Here is a 14,651-nt window from a genome sequence, read left to right as displayed (position 1 = left end):
CTTACCAATTTCTGAGCTATTCAAAAATGTTTTTTTAATTTATATTCTTTTTTATATTCCTATGGTGAATTTCTCATGAATTAGTTGCTTTCTTGCCAATATCCAAATATCCACCAATGGTTTCGAATTTCAGGTTCCAAGTTCTCTGCATTGCTGTGAGTTCCATCTTAACACTAATTGGCTGGATTTTTGGTGAGGAAACTTGGTTGACAGTCATGGTCTGCTACAGCAGTTGAGGTCACATGCACGCACATGTTGAAGGTGATACTTTTGACCTTCTGTATTATATGTATGCAACCGATGCTTGATGTGGAAATCTGGCTCCTTTCAAGTGTATAATTGAATGCAATTTGGGGTCCATGTTGATGTTCGGGTGGCGCTTTTACAATGACTTTTACTGGCGGTTACAAAACTGTTGGAGGTAAGTTTACAAGAGTTTGCTTGTATCTTTAATTTTAGGTTCCATTTTTTAGTGTCTGCTAGTTCCAGAAAATAGTGTTTGATCATTGCACCTGATTGGGCCCTCCATTTCAGCTTTCCAATATTTTGAAAACCTCAAAAAGTTGACATCCTTAGATTTGTCTTCCAAAAATTTGGTTTTTGATCCACACTCTGATTGGGCCCCACCATTTCAGCTTTCCAATATAAACGGTTTGGATCATTGGAAGACAATCCGAATTCCAAGGATAAAGCCCCAACGTATGAAATTGTGATATAGCAGGAAGCATTTGACCAAACTTCTAAGTCCCATGTCCCTTTGAACCTTGTTTTCTAAGAATTTACCTTAAAAAAAGTCAACATTTGCAATTTCTTCACCTGCATGAAATTGCAAAAAACATTTCATAGTATTAAAACTAGTTGTTGAACCATTAAAATAAAAATAAATAAATAAATAAAATATTTTGGTTCAATTTGTTATGGAAAAAAAATGATTGGTTAAATTGTTGAATGTTGTCTATTGAATGGCCCAGCTAGCCATTGATAACTCTATTATATTGTTTCAACCTTGCAATTAATGGCATATTTTTTAATGCATTTATTCTATCTTCCTGGAATGCTACTTTTTGACATTTTTTTCCTTATGTGTGCAGGATTTTGATCAATTGCGCCTAAATTTAGGCCCACATGCACAGAAGTCTTTTGACACCATTAGGAGTGGACCACATGAAGGATTTTTTATTTTTTATTTTTAATATATTTATGACCATTTTCAACTAATTGTTGTAAATATTATATTTTTTTATTGTGAAGTAATATATTTTTTGTTTAATATTCGGTTTTAATTTTATTGCAACATTTTTTAGGTTTCAAATATTTAAAAAAATATAGTTTTCAATTGAATTAAGAAAATAAATTTACTGGCCTACACTGCGGATTGCACAGCTTTTAACCTGGGCCTGTCAAATCTTTACAGCCCTTCGGAAGACTTTTGCTGGCGCTTACATATAGATTTTTATCGGTGCTTTTCCGTGATTAAATGTTGCAAAAAGCTGTCCTTTGAAATATTTTTTGCGGCGCTTGGACAGAATTTTAGCGGCGTTTTTCCGTGATTAGGCCTTTTCGACTTTTGCGGCGCTTTCGACCACCAGCAAAGGCCTTTTTTGTTGTAGTGTAGGTTTGTGAAACTTGGATTGAAATGGTTTCTACTTTCTATTGTTGGTTAGTCATAATCAGTGTATTAAATAGCGTGGTAGCGTAGCGTGTAGCGTACGCTACGTAGCGTAGCATACAAAAAACGCTACGCATCATATAAAATAGCGTAAATACGCAGTAGCGTATGCTACATATACGTAGTGTGTAGCGTATATTGCGTACGCCTGAGGACTACTGTAAGCATTTTAAAATAAAAGTCATTTTAGTTAAAAACTTGTTTTTAAATGGTAGTGACTGGGCATCTTTCCTTTTAAGTAGGTGGTGGAGGACTCATATTATAAGTCTTTTTTTTTTATAACTTAAAACAATCGCAATAGGGCTTTCGAACAGCCCTATTGCAATGCCGCAGCAGCCACGGGTTCCCATTTTTGAAGCTTTGATTCTAAGATTTCGAAGAGCCATTTCTCAAATCCGATTTTTGGAGTTCAATCAGAATTACAAGAGCATCATCTTGCTGGAATTTCAGGAGCATTGAAGCCCAAACAAGGGAGAAATCACGTATTCCTCTTTTCGCAGCCACACGGACACGTAGCTCCCAAAAATCAATTTTAAGTTGATTAAATCTCTATTTAAGGTATGTTTTGGCCCTTTAATCATCTTTAATGAGTTTTATTTTTATTTATGCTGAAATGTTGTATTATTTTTTCATTTTTTTCAATTTGTTTTCTTTTTATGGGGGCTGTGGTGTGTATGGCATGGATTTGACCCATCCAACCATCACGTGGGACACATGCCTGGGGTCCACTGTGGTGTTCTATGCCACAGCCCACATGTGTGGGGGTCCTCTTTGGTGTTTTATGCCATGGCCCACATGTGTGGGGTCCACTGTGGTGTATGTATGGCATGGCCCACATGCGTGGGGACCATTGTGGTGTGTGTATGGCATGGCCCACATGCGTGGGGTCCATTGTGGTGTGTGTATGGCATGGCCCACATGCGTGGGGTCCACTGTTGTGTGTATATGGCATGGCCCACACGCGTGGGGTTCACTGTGGTGTGTGTATGGCATGGCCCACATGCGTAGGGTCTACTGTGATGTATGTTTTTTTGAAGAATGTGGAATGTGGCATTTATATATTTTTCTTTTTTCTTACTATTTAAGATATATATATATATATATAAATTTAAAAATAGAAGTATTGTGTAGCTTCCGCTACACGCTACGGAGGGTTGAACGCTACGCAACACGCTACCGCTATTTAAAACACTGGTCATGATTGATTGGAGTAAGTTTTTTTATGCTAGGAATTTGAATTGCTCGGTTCGGAATTGGATATGTCGAGATTGAGAAATTTGGTGGTTTTTGTAGCTCTTGATTGGATTTTCTCGTGTTTTTAACATATTATTTGGAATGCATCATGCATGTCAAGTATCATTCTTTAGAAACAACTATGTTCCATGTGTTTATAACATCCAACCCATCCGACCAGTTCGCCCCACCATGAAGTTCCGCTAGTGAAAAAATCATGGCAACCAAATCATCTGGTCCATGACACGATTGGCCTGATTCATGCGCTAGCCGCTAGGTGATCTTCTTTCATGGTGGGGCAAACTTGTTGGACAGGTTAGATGTCATACATACATGACACGTCTGATTTTAGCTCAATACAATTTGATAAATTTCCAAAATAAAATGTATGTGGTGTAGTGAAAACGATCTTACCAATATTGCCTAGGTTCAATTGGTCCTTCTTGCTTTTCAGCCTTCTTAACCAAATGATCTGGTATAGGTTGACCATTAACTGAGACACAGGGTTTTCCACTCTCTAATGCTTGATCAGGTCTACCAAAATCTTTGATGCTCTTCTTGATGAGGCCGGCAAAGAATGATTCACCACCCTTGCTAAACCTAGGCCGAATTTCTTCATTGCTAACCTCTTCAGAATCTTGAGATATACTAGAATTTGTGAACTCATTGAGCGAACAGTCTATCTCGGTTGCTACAAATGCATCTTTAACAGTGCTCTGTCCGGAAATGGCCTTTTTAGGAGATATCTTCTCCTTATCATAGCGTTGGCTCCTACTTCCCTTCCCCAACCTGCTCAAAAATGGATTTGTAGGAGAGTATTCAAAGGTCTCCCAAAGCAGAGATCCTGGAACTAACGAAGCCTTCTCCACCTTCAATGATAGATCTATGGAGTTGGGCACATCTCTTGGAGTAACCATGCTGTCAGGGATTTCCTCATCCTCGGAGGAACTGAATGACGAAGAAAGCTCTTGAATTTTTTCAGACTCGCCTAACTTCAGCAAGCAATGCATTTGAATGATTGAATTACCCCCTCTTTCTGAAAAAAAATGTCAGCACATTCAAATGAAGAGGAAATTCATCTGGTGGCCCCACCATGGCTGGTATGCTTGTCAGGATGAACATGTACATTGGATGTGGATTGCTCTTTGATTCAATCTAACCATCCATTTCCATGGTACACTTGTGGCCCACTTGGTGAGCAGTCTGGCCTAATTTCTGGGCCAGGGCAAGTTCAGGGTAGGCGGCCTGACAAACGGCCCAGATTCTGCATGCATCTGAAACTAACAAAAGTAGTACTTTGTGTATGTGGAGTTAGGTGAGGATTTGCAATGGGAAGCCGGTGACGATCGTCACTTCCCACGAGGGGTTTTACCCAGCTGGAAAACAGCTTCTTCTGAGCCATTCATTGGTAGGTTTGCTGCAGCATATTAGCCAGGCCTTTGACAGTGTGAGTATACCGAATTTACATAAGTTTATTACTTTGGTGATTTTTTATGCATTGTCTCTTTGTTTTCTGTGTTGAATTGAACTATAGTTCCTAGCCCATATGATGACTGTTGGAGCTGATTTTATGCTGGTTCCGAGTAGATTCGAGCCATGTGGCCTAATTCAGCTACACATTATGAGATATGGGACTATACGTATTAACTGTTCAATGTTTAAATTAGTTTCAGGTCTTGAAATCACATCATGACTATCTTAGATTCTTGTTTGGACAAAGAAAATCCAAAAGGCAGACATGGAAAACCTTAAGTATTCATCAGTGAATGGAAAACTATGGAATCCAACAATAATTCCACAGTTACTTTTTCACACAAACAGTGGCAAACTTGATTTTGATGGAAATAGAATTCATTTTCATAGTATTCTCTCGATCCAATTCTCTTTGTAGGAATACTTCTAACCCATGGAGCTGTTATTGGTGCATGGTTTGGGGCTTGGCCTATGCCACTTGATTGCGAAAGGCCATGGTAGGTAAATGCTTCCTTGATCTTAATCTTAATATAGTCAAGTAGAAGACATTCCATTGTTTATGATGTGTTTGGATGCTTGAGTGAAATGAATAAAAGAATTCAAGTTATACCACTTACATCGGCCTGTTTTCTCCCCAAATAAATGGGACAAGGCTTTGATATAGATGGGAATATGATGATGATAATATGCTTCTTGGTTTTCTTTTTCTTTTTCCTTGGTGAAATGTTCTAAACATGCAAACCACACCTCATTAGTCAGTATATATGTAGGCATCCTTCTTTAAAAGATAGCTCAAGGGTGTGTTTGGTTGCACCAAATCTCATTTACTATCATGAAATTTTGCAATATCATGATATTTGGTGCAACCAAACATACTATAAATGAAATCTTCTAAACATGCAAACCACACCTCATTAGTCACACTTATTTGGTGTATTCTCATTGCCTACTACAAAATCATTGCCTAAGGGATCTTCGCTCCATCTTGAGATCCTTTCTGGACTTGAAGCTGGATAGCATCATACTTGTGTATCTTCCTAGCTTCAACTGATGCTTCTTGCAGTTGCATCTTAGTCACTGATGGTTGTGTTCTGTTTTGAAGGATTTTAGCTCCACGTTTCACATATTGATCCAAGTACTAACAAAGTTATTACTAATTTGACGAATCCAGTTGGATGGTTAGGATTGTCCATCAATAGGGTTTGTGAGCTAAGGATTGTTCATGATATGTCCACCTGATTTTTCAAATTGATTTTGAATAATATGTGGTCTTCCAAAACCAGGAGGTTTGATGTTAAGCAACGATTGGTATTGACACTACTTGATGGATGTCTATCATATCCCTTGCATTTTATATCGAATAGGAGACCTGTAACTGAGGAAGAAAAAGATCAAGCATGGCAGTTAGCTTCAGCATTCAAAACTGTCAAGCCTTCTTTTAGAGCAGTCATGCGGCCTACACATGTTTGCAACCGATGCATGTTTGCAGAAGATTTTATATGGAATGCTTCAGAACTTTTTCCTCTGTCAATTAGTAAATGTTAGTAATTCTTCAAACTTTTGTTGGCAAGGATTTCGTTTTACTATTTATAATCTGGTATTTCTATGACGACTGAACATCTGCCAATTCCTTTTTCTTCAATGTTTACTTGTTTACAGGTCGATTGCCTTGCAGTCTTATTATATCCACGTCCATGCCTACGTGACCAGTGTATTGATCTTGAGGTTATTTCGTATGCATTTTGATGGGGACATCACGCGCACTCACGCCGCCTCCCCTACGCACGTACGTATGTAGAAGGAGGACCCCACCATCGATCTGGCTCGATGACGACGTCCAGGGAGGGCCTCCTAACTAGAAGTCAAGTTTTGGTTCAGAAAAGTGGCCCGATAGTCAAGAAAAGCCCACCATGGGATCTCATGATCGTGGCCCACTTGTCGGATTGGTTTTATATTTTAGGTGTTGCTTATTTTTATTATTTAGAACATCGTGAACGCTTTAGATTTCCTTGTTTGGTTTTTATTTTAGTTTACTTCATCGCCAAGTAATAGGTGTCGCACATGGTGCGAGTTTTTGGGTATAGGGTTTTCCCTATAAATAGACACCCCTTGTAGTTCTTTTCATTGATTGAAGTTAATAAAAAAATTCCTGCTTTATTTTTCTGCTCTCTTCGTGAGTTGTGGAAGAATTCAAAAGTAGGTGCGAAGCCCTCCTTTTTCGAAGGGCTAACTACTGTGGTGCGAAGCCACATCGATCCCAATTCACCCCCATTTTCCATCATTTTTTTTTCCATCTTCCCCCACCATCCATACTTCGAATTTGTTCTTTTGTTGCATCAGATTTCTTCATTACAGCAAGTTTCCAGATTGCAGAGCACCACGCACAAACCGTACATCGGATCGAGCTGAGATTTGGAAATTTTGGAGTCCATCCCCGGCCAACCAGGGCCAAGGTGGCCTTTTTTTGAATAGTGGGCCCCACACACATGCGGCCGAGATCACACGTACGTCCGTCTGGGCCATTGTTGTTGTCCACACGCGGGATCATCTTTTGGCTCAGGTTTTTATCCTCTTTTATCTTCTCATAGCCGTTTTTTATGAATCCTAACCCTAGATTACATGATCCCTAATTGATTTGCCCCTTTTTATCACCTTAGGGTTCCTTGAATTGAAATTAGGGAATTCCTTGGATTAGGGACTGATTTTTATGCATGAGTAGTTGATTTTATTTCCCTTTGACATCGTTTGATTTATAATTTTTATTGGTTCAGTCCTAGCCTGTGTCGGCTTGGACCCGCATAGATTCTCCTTTTTAATTGAATGTTTGGATTTTCATGTGGGAGGTGGAATTTGTGTGATTGTTTCTGAATTGGTAGGATCTAAGCCTGAAATCTTGCATATCATATTTAATTTTCCATGTCCTGCATCAAATTTGGTATCAGAGCCTAGGGTTCTTGTAGGGGAATTCATTACATATTTAGGGTTTGGTTATTTATGTCCATTACGCATCAATTCTCATCATATATGGCTGTTTAGAGGTTCATAAACCCTGAAATAAGCTGCTGAAATTTTCTGTTATCCCCTTATTTGAATTATTTTAGAAATTAACTTAGTTTTCTATTTCTAGGTTTAGAAACTTTCCTTTTCTGTTTTTTTATAAACTAATTTTTTAGAAACTTTCTTAATCTATTTTTAGAAACTAATTTCCTTTCCTTTTTCTTTTTTAGAAACTAATTTACTTTCCTTTTTCTTTTTTAGAAACTAACTTACTTTCTATTTTTAGCAACTTTCCTTTTTTTCTTTTTCTTTAGAAACTAGGTTGTTTTTTTTTTTTTTAGAAACTTTTCTAATTTTTTTTTTTTTATTTTTATTTTTTAGAAGTTTTCCTAATTTGTTTCTTTAGAAACTTTCCTTTTTCATTTTTTAGAAACTAGGTTGATTCTATAAAATAAATAAATAAATCTCTTATATTTTGACAACTATATTGCTGAATTTTGATTGGCACGCTACACTAAATATGGAACAATTGCAAGAGTCATTAAACAAGTTGTCCCAGAAGTTGGAGTTTATGATTAAGCGCTTGGAAATGGATTATTGCTTTAAGCAGCTTGATGAACGCGTTGCCCGACTAAAGACCATCGCCAGGACAAACCCCACCATTGGGGTAGATGTCCTAAAGGATAGACCAATGAATGGAGTTGGCCAAGGAATCAGTTATGAGCGTGGACCCGTGTACTCACCCCATGAGGGACATCAAGACCACTATTTTGAGAGGTACAACATGTGCAGCCTTGTGACTGGAGAGAGTGCACCAGATGTTAGTGTAGAGTTACCCACTGAGGTCATTCCGGTAGTGGATGAGTTTCGTAATGTTTGTCTTGATGATCTACCGGATGAGTCTCTTAGGAGGGATATAGAGTATACTAGAACATGAGACACTATAATACCTATAACCGAGTTTACGTTGAATAATTTTGTCGATAGGTCCACAAGTCTAAGCCCTCGTGAAGTCGTTACTGATTTTAAACCTAGAAAACTTATTGATCTTGTCCCTATGTCACTGTCCCATAGGCCGTCAGAGTCTGCAGAGTCTTTTGTGCATCACATTCATTCATGGCATCAAGAAATCAAGCAAAAGATCATGACTAATAATGAACATTGTACATTTTCTACAGACTAGTATAAATGTTTCAAAGGATTCAATATTGGGGACTCTGTGATGGTCTGCATCAGGCCCGAGCGGTATCCTTCGAGGGTCATTCGTAAGTTACACGCGTGTAGCGCTGGACCCGTCAAAATTATAAAACGAAACGGTCTCAATGTGTATGAGGTAGATCTTTCACCTTCCATGGGAATTAGTTTCACATCCGATGTAGATGATTTAGTTACTTTTCAGGGGACCACTGATACTTTGTCCGGCCCTTCGTCCACCCATCCTGATTCCCCATATTTATCTCTTGAACCATGGCCCCTTCCCTACCCATTTTCCCAACCTCTACCTCTCATATCTACTTTTTTTAACATTTCTTCCCAGCCTCTACCTCCCATACCTACCCTTCCCGACCCATTTTTCCAGCCTCTATGTCCCATACCTACCTGTCCCGACCCATTTTTCCAACCTCTACCTCCCATATCTACCATTCCCAACCCATTTTTTCAGCCTCTACGTCCCATACCTACCCGTCCCGACCCATGTTCCCAGCCTCTACCTCCCATACCTACCTGTCCTGACCCATCTTTCCAGCCTCTACCTCTCATACCTATCCTTCCCGACTCATTTTCCCAGCCTCTATCTCCCATGCATAACCTTCACACACCCAAAAAGGAAATAAAGGATATTCTGGACCATCAGATAGTTTCAACGTTGGACGGCGGGTCTCAGAAGTACGTGGTTAAATGGAAGTCACGCCCAGCTTCAGACAGCACGTAGCTCACTGAGGAGGAGCTTTAGAGACTTCATCCTGACATCCTGGAGCGGTTCAGGAGTTTTATTTCTCCAGTGGCGAAATCTTTACAGCCGGGGAGAATTGATGGGGACATCACGCGCACACGCGCACTCACGTCGCCTCCCCTACTCACGTACGTACGTAGAAGGAGGACCCCACCATCGATCTGGTTCAATGACGACGTCCAGGGAGGGCCTCCTAACTAGAAGTCAAGTTTTGGTTCAGAAAAGTGGCCCGATAGTCAAGAAAAGCCCATCATGGGATCTCATGATCGTGGCCCACTTGTCGGATTGGTTTTATATTTTAGGTTTTGCTTATTGTTATTATTTAGAACATCGTGAACGCTTTAGATTTTCTTATTTGGTTTTTATTTTAGTTTACTTCATCGCCAAGTAATAGGTGTCGCACATGGTGCGAGTTTTTGGGTATAGGGTTCTCCCTATAAATAGACACCCCTTGTAGTTCTTTTCATTGATTGAAGTTAATAAAAAAATTCCTGCTTTATTTTTCTGCTCTCTTCGTGAGTTGTGGAAGAATTCAAAAGTAGGTGCGAAGCCCTCCTTTTTCGAAGGGCTAACTACTGTGGTGCGAAGCCACATCGATCCCAATTCACCCCCATTTTTCATCATTTTTTTTTCCATCTTCCCCCACCATCCATACTTCGAATTTGTTCTTTTGTTGCATCAGATTTCTTCATTACAGCAAGTTTCCAGATTTCAGCCCGTAAGCGAGCTGAAACTTCGGCAGAGCACCACGCACAAACCGTACATCGGATCGAGCTGAGATTTGGGAATTTTGGAGTCCATCCCCGGCCAACCAGGGCCAAGGTGGCCTTTTTTTGAATAGTGGGCCCCACACACATGCGGCCGAGATCACACGTACGTCCGTCTGGGCCATTGTTGTTGTCCACACGCGGGATCATCTTTTGGCTCAGGTTTTTATCCTCTTTTATCTTCTCATAGCCGTTTTTTATGAATCCTAACCCTAGATTACATGATCCCTAATTGATTTGCCCCTTTTTATCACCTTAGGGTTCCTTGAATTGAAATTAGGGAATTCCTTGGATTAGGGACTGATTTTTATGCATGAGTAGCTGATTTTATTTCCCTTTGACATCGTTTGATTTATAATTTTTATTGGTCCAGTCCTAGCCTGTGTCGGCTTGGACCCGCATAGATTCTCCTTTTTAATTGAATGTTTGGATTTTCATGTGGAAGGTGGAATTTGTGTGATTGTTTTTGAATTGGTAGGATCTAAGCCTGAAATCTTGCATATCATATTTAATTTTCCATGTCCTGCATCACATTTGGTTTCAGGTTCAGTGAAAACATTATCACACATCCTGGTTTTGTCGATATATTTCCAACCTCACGAATTTCGAAACACATGCAACATCTTCTTAAAGCCCATTTATCGCATCATGTCTAGTGCATCAAAGGAACCACTAAGATCAAGAGATGGTAAAAGAAAAGGGATTCCATGTGACAACAGACCTGTGTACTTTATCCTCGATACTGAATGGGCATCAGATGCTGAGGTACCTCTCATATATTAGCTTGTTGTATCTATCTTGAGTTTGTCTTCCTCTATCTCTTAATAGTAACCTTGGCTATATTGTTCATTTTGTTTTTTTCTCCCTTTGTTTATGTCAATTCAAGTTCTTGGAATATTTTGGGATTTCTTTACAAGTCAGGAAACAATCATACGTATCAGGAAATTCAGTTCCACGTGCAAACCTTGGTGTCCTTGATAAGCTTATCACAGCTCATCATAAGCTTGCAGAGGTTACCTTTCCTTCACCTCAAACACGTTATTCAATATCTTTAGTTTTGAAATTTTGGTGATTTTGCACAATTTCTGTGCTAGATCAAAATTGAAAATATGTTCTCTAAGTTGATTCTTTTATTTTATAAGTCATTGATTTTTTATTTTATTTTATTTTGTTGTTGTCTTTTGTGTGAAGATAATGGGGTATAAATCTTCCGCTCAATTTGTAGTTCATCGTGGCATCATCACCAGAGGTTGTGATGCCCTCTTTGCTTGATTTGGGCAAGATTGTTAAGCGTAAGGCTGATGAGGTAAATTTGTGTACATTCTTGGGTGTAGTTTTGATCTTGATGGCTTGTGTTGAGATAACTTGATGAGATTTTGTTCCACAAGATTTAAGCAATAAGAAGTAAAAATTTAATGGTTACTTGATATCTATCATGGTAGGGGTGCCTTCAGTGTTCCAATACTTGATTGCCTTTTTTACTTTTACACCATTTCTTCATTTGAGTTGAATTATTTTCACATGAGGTTTGCTTCAGAGTTTCCCCCACTAAAAAAAAAAGGTTCCAAAATCTCCTCCTATACAATCTTCCATTATGTGACCGACCATGACAAGTTTCATGGACAGACAGTACAACATTTGATGTTGGACAATACAAATACACACTGTGGAACCCTTTTTTTTTCCCCCTTCTTGGCATATGATGGCATCAAATTTTCCAGTTTGCAGTAGTAGCCACTAACAAATAGTAGATGGTTATTCTTCGTGGCATGCATTTCATTTGTTTGCATCATAATTTCATATAATTCATTCTTGACATGTTTGTTCTCTTTAACTTGCAGATGATGACTTTGGCAGTGAGCGTTGCGGATGAATACCAATGCTACTTGGTTGAAATGATATGTGGACAAAGAGGCTAGAGATAGCTATATTGGCCAAGATAGGAGTGGATCACATGGAGGATTTTTTTATGTATTTGGACCATTTTCAACTTATTGTTGTAAATATTATATATTTTTTATTGTAAAGTCGTACAATATTTGTTTAATATCCATTTTTAATTCTACTACTACATTCTTTAGGTTTTAAATATTTAAAAAAAAATACATGTTCCAATAGAAAAATAAATAAATAAATAAAAATTTACTGACTGTCGCTAGTGGTTGCATGGCTTTTACCAGCACTTCCTAAATGAGGACGAGTTCAAAACTGTTCCTAAATAATGAAAAAAAATTGCTTGTGGGGGACCGTATTGAAAATTAGGAAGGGTTTGGAACTGTCTGAAATTTCCGTTTCTAAAATTTGCGATGGTTTTCAACTGTCCCTAAATAGGGATTCTGGTGTAGTGACATCCAATTAGTTACACGCAATGCAAGAAGAAATTTATGCCTTATATGCAAACTCCACTCAGAAACTTGTACCTCATTCGTCAGAGATGAATGTGGTGGGTTGTCGATGGGTTTACAAGACAATTAAATGCTGGTGGTTCTTTGGAATGACTCAAAGGCCAACTTGTTAAAGGCCATAACCAAATTGAGGGTCTTGATTTTTTTGAAAACTTTAGTTCAGTTATAAAATCAGCTGCTATTCGCACCATTTTAGTTGTTGCAACATTGTTAGGTTGGGTGGTAAAACATCTTAATGTTAAAAATACATTTTTACATGGTTATTTGAAAGAGCCAGTGTTTATGGAGCAGCCACTCTGGCTTTGTCAATCAACAACATGCACATCATGTTTGTTGGTTGAAGAAAGCATTATGTGGCCTTACACAGGCACCTTGGGCATGGTTTGACTGTTTTAGTGCCTATCTTCTCTCCATGTGTTTTTTTCTGCAACTTAGTCAACTCCTCGCTCTTTATCTGTCATTCACCAATTGGGATTGTTCTATTATTGTTATATGTTGATGATATCTTAGTTACTAGCAATTATCCTCCTCTTTTAAACTGGTTTATTGCATATCTTGGTCAGGAATTTGCTATGAAAGATCTTGACGTTCTTCATTATTTTTTTGGAATTGAGGTCACTCCAATTGAAAAAGGAATTTTTCTGTTACAATTTAATTATGCTCGTGATCTCCTTGTTTGAGCTCAGATAGAAGGCTCTAAACCTGTGACTACTCCTATGGCTATCAATAACAAATTCCATAGGCCTGATGATTTATTTTTGGATCCTGAATTTTATCATAGCATTATTGGTGGTCTCCAGTATCTAACTATGACAAGGCCTGACTTATCCTACAATATAAACTTGGTTTGTCAATATATGCAGAAGCCTACAATTGGACATTTTCATGCAGTGAAGTGTATTTTTCAATATGTAGCGGGTACTCTTGATGTCGGTTTTTGTATCTTATCTCAATCTACTCTTGATCCATATGCCTTTTCAAATACAGATTGAGCCGGGTGTCCTGATATTCAACACTCCATAACAGGATTTTGTACCTTGCTGGGTGCAAATATTATTTCTTGGTGTACTAAGAAGCAACTTACAGCAGCTCGGTTTACTGCAGAAGCAGAGTATCAGTCCATGGCCTCCAGAACAGCAGAAATCACATGGCTGAGTTTTATTCTTCGAGATATTAGGGTGTACTTTACTCTCCACCTATTTTATTTTGTGCTCGATATATAACTGTAAATCTAGTCTTCCATGCTTGTATGAAACATATAGAACTGGACTATCATTTTGTTCATCAGCATGTAGCCTTGGGTCTTTTGGTTACTTGCTTTGTCTCCTCTGATCAATAACTTGCGGATGTTTTCACCAAACCTGAATGTTATGTGTTTCATTGCATTTTAGTAAAACTTGGCATCGTCACTCAGTCTAATTTGAAGGACAGTAACAAAGGAAAAACTTATGGGTAGTTTCCTAACTGATGATGGGCAGTTACTTAACTGACCAATAGTTTCCTAACAATGATGGGCAGTTTCTTAACTGACCAATGGGCAATTTCATGCTTAGCAAAAACAATGTTAAATGTTTTTGTTGAAAATTTTTGTGCAAATGAAGAAATTTATTTTTCCCGCTGTATGTTATTATTTTTCTTTGTATTTTTACTTTTCAGAAATCAGAAATTACTTGTGTATGATCATTCAATGAAATTTTTTCTCAACCAAAAATGTTTTGAGAGCTTGATTCTTCCCAAATCTTCCTAAAGTCTTTTATATTTCTTTAATACAGCCCACGATTCATGTCATGCTGGTAAGATAATTTTAAATTGTCTTTCATAGGTATGGTGAAGAGTTGTCACAAACCAAAGTGATATGATGTCCAAATGGGATCTTCGGATGTCTTATATAAGACTCTCCTAGTGTTTATTTGTTTATATAATGCCTATCTTGATCCAATGAAGAAGAGGAAAAGAAATTCAGAATGCAAATGCCCTTGTCGCCATCATTATTGAGGCCTTATTCCAACTAACTGGGGTTGTCTACATGAATCCTACAAGTATGCCAATGCAAAAACTGTTGGCATCCTATTAGTGACTTAAAAGAGAATTGTAAGCCTATTATTATCTAGTTCTCATTTGTTAAGAGTTAAAAAGCTAAGTCCAGGTGTGGG

At 38.3% G+C, this 14,651-nt stretch overlaps 1 long non-coding RNA gene across 5 annotated transcripts; it reads left to right on the top strand.

Annotated features, from left to right (window-relative positions):
- Positions 1-2,870: 2,870 nt before the first annotated feature.
- LOC131251392 (uncharacterized) lies at positions 2,871-13,809 on the top strand. 5 transcript variants are annotated; one of them, XR_009173811.1, is made up of 6 exons: positions 2,871-4,349; positions 10,638-10,858; positions 10,980-11,105; positions 11,285-11,399; positions 13,362-13,416; positions 13,525-13,809. It is a non-coding gene; the product is annotated as an uncharacterized LOC131251392 (long non-coding RNA). The 5 variants fall into 5 exon arrangements; XR_009173810.1 differs by having other exon boundaries at positions 13,362-13,427; XR_009173812.1 differs by lacking the exon at positions 13,362-13,416.
- Positions 13,810-14,651: the final 842 nt, after the last annotated feature.

Source organism: Magnolia sinica, chromosome 7 (assembly GCF_029962835.1).
Source record: "Magnolia sinica isolate HGM2019 chromosome 7, MsV1, whole genome shotgun sequence".
Taxonomy (NCBI): Eukaryota; Viridiplantae; Streptophyta; class Magnoliopsida; order Magnoliales; family Magnoliaceae; genus Magnolia; species Magnolia sinica.
The sequence above is the reverse complement of the archived record's forward strand: the minus strand, read 5'-3'. Positions and strand labels throughout refer to the sequence as shown.